This window comes from Arachis ipaensis, chromosome B7 (genome assembly GCF_059453495.1).
Source record: "Arachis ipaensis isolate K30076 ecotype BB chromosome B7, ASM5945349v1, whole genome shotgun sequence".
Taxonomy (NCBI): Eukaryota; Viridiplantae; Streptophyta; class Magnoliopsida; order Fabales; family Fabaceae; genus Arachis; species Arachis ipaensis.
Genome location: NC_142442.1, coordinates 53672501 through 53675000, shown reverse-complemented (window position 1 = coordinate 53675000; position 2500 = coordinate 53672501).

The following is a 2500-nucleotide window of genomic DNA, read 5'->3' as shown; positions in this document are numbered from 1 at the left end:
TGCATCTTGCTGGCATTGCGCCCAGCAAGCCTTTGGGCAACTCGAGTTTCAGCAGCACGACACCCCTCCCCCCTATAATAGGCTGCCGAGCCATTACCAAAGTGCCACGGGTAGACGTCCTTTTCCGTGAGGAGACATACTAAAGGAAAGTGCTCTAGAGGTCGAATTTTGACGCCGTTTTTTGCAACAACCTCTAGAAAAATAAGATCTTTCCATCCTCCAAATTTGGTGAATTTACACCGTGCCGATTTTTTTTGACGATTTTTTTACCGCCCGGAATGCCGGAAATTCAAAAAAAATGAAAAACGGAGCAAACCTGCGATTTTTGACCTGGATTTTTTTGTGCAGCCTTCACATAATATTACCAAGGTTCCCTCAAAATTTCACGAAAAATGCACGAGCCAATTCTGAGATATGAAAATTTGGCTCCTCCGTTGCAACGCTCCGAGCCATCGTTGCAACGGCGGGTGCCTCCGTGGGGGGCGGGGGAGCCCGGCGGCACACCACAACCACAACGTGCTTGCTAGTGTGCCTAGGGGATGGCAAGGCAACGTGCATCTTGCTGGCATTGCGCCCAGCAAGCCTTTGGGCAACTCGAGTTTCAGCATCACGACACCCCTCCCCCCTATAATAGGCTGCCGAGCCATTACCAAGGTGCCACGGGTAGACGTCCTTTTCCGTGAGGAGACATACTCAAGGAAAGTGCTCTAGAGGTCGAATTTTGACGCCGTTTTTTGCAACAACCTCTAGAAAAATAAGATCTTTCCATCCCCCAAATTTGGTGAATTTACACCGTGCCGATTTTTTTTGCCGATTTTTTTACCGCCCGGAAAGCCGGAAATTCAAAAAAAATGAAAAACGGAGCAAACGTGCGATTTTTGACCTGGATTTTTTTGTGCAGCCTTCACATAATATTACCAAGGTTCCCTCAAAATTTCACGAAAAATGCACGAGCCAATTCTGAGATATGAAAATTTGGCTCCTCCGTTGCAACGCTCCGAGCCATCGTTGCAACGGCGGGTGCCTCCGTGGGGGGCGGGGGAGCCCGGCGGCACACCACAACCACAACGTGCTTGCTAGTGTGCCTAGGGGATGGCAAGGCAACGTGCATCTTGCTGGCATTGCGCCCAGCAAGCCTTTGGGCAACTCGAGTTTCAGCATCACGACACCCCTCCCCCCTATAATAGGCTGCCGAGCCATTACCAAAGTGCCACGGGTAGACGTCCTTTTCCGTGAGGAGACATACTCAAGGAAAGTGCTCTAGAGGTCGAATTTTGACGCCGTTTTTTGCAACAACCTCTAGAAAAATAAGATCTTTCCATCCCCCAAATTTGGTGAATTTACACCGTGCCGATTTTTTTTGCCGATTTTTTTACCGCCCGGAAAGCCGGAAATTCAAAAAAAATGAAAAACGGAGCAAACGTGCGATTTTTGACCTGGATTTTTTTGTGCAGCCTTCACATAATATTACCAAGGTTCCCTCAAAATTTTAGAAAAAATGCACGAGCCAATTATGAGATATGAAAATTTGGCTCCTCCGTTGCAACGCTCCGAGCCATCGTTGCAACGGCGGGTGCCTCCGTTGCAACGAAACCAGCCAACGATGCACCTAACCCAGCATCCGTTGCAACGCACCCTGCCTCCGTTGCAACGCGCCCAGCCAACGTTGCACCGTCCCCAGCATCCGTTGCAACGCCCCCAGCCAACGTTGCAACGCGCCCTGCCTCCGTTGCAACGCTCCCAGCCAACGTTGCAACGCGCCCTGCCTCCGTTGCAACGTCACCAGCATCCGTTGCAACGCGCCCTGCCTCTGTTGCAACGCGCACGGCCAAAGTTGCACCGACCCCAGCATCCGTTGCACTGCCCCCAGCCAACGTTGCAACGCCCCCAGCCAACGTTGCAACGCGCCCTGCCTCCGTTGCAACGTCACCAGCAACCGTGGCAACGCGACCTGCCTCCGTTGCGACGCCCCCAGCCAACGTTGCAACGCGCCCTGCCTCCGTTGCAACGTCACCAGCATCCGTTGCAACGCTCCCAGCCAACGTTGCAACGCGCCCTGCCTCCGTTGCAACGTCACCAGCATCCGTTGCAACGCTCCCAGCCAACGTTGCAACGCGCCCTGCCTCCGTTGCAACGTCACCAGCAACCGTGGCAACGCGACCTGCCTCCGTTGCAACGCCCCCAGCCAACGTTGCAACGCGCCCTGCCTCCGTTGCAACGTCACCAGCATCCGTTGCAACGCGCCCTGCCTCCGTTGCAACGTCACCAGCCAACGTTGCAACGCGCTCGGCATCCGTTGCAACGCCCCCAGCCAACGTTGCAATGCCCCCAGCTTCCGTTGCAACGATCCCAGCATCCGTTGCAAAGCGACCTGCCTCCGTTGCAACGCCCCCAGCCAACGTCGCAACGCGACCTGCCTCCGCTGCAACGCCCCCAGCCAACGTTGCAACGCGCGCAGCATCCGTTGCAACGACCCCAGCATCCGTTGCAACACGACCTG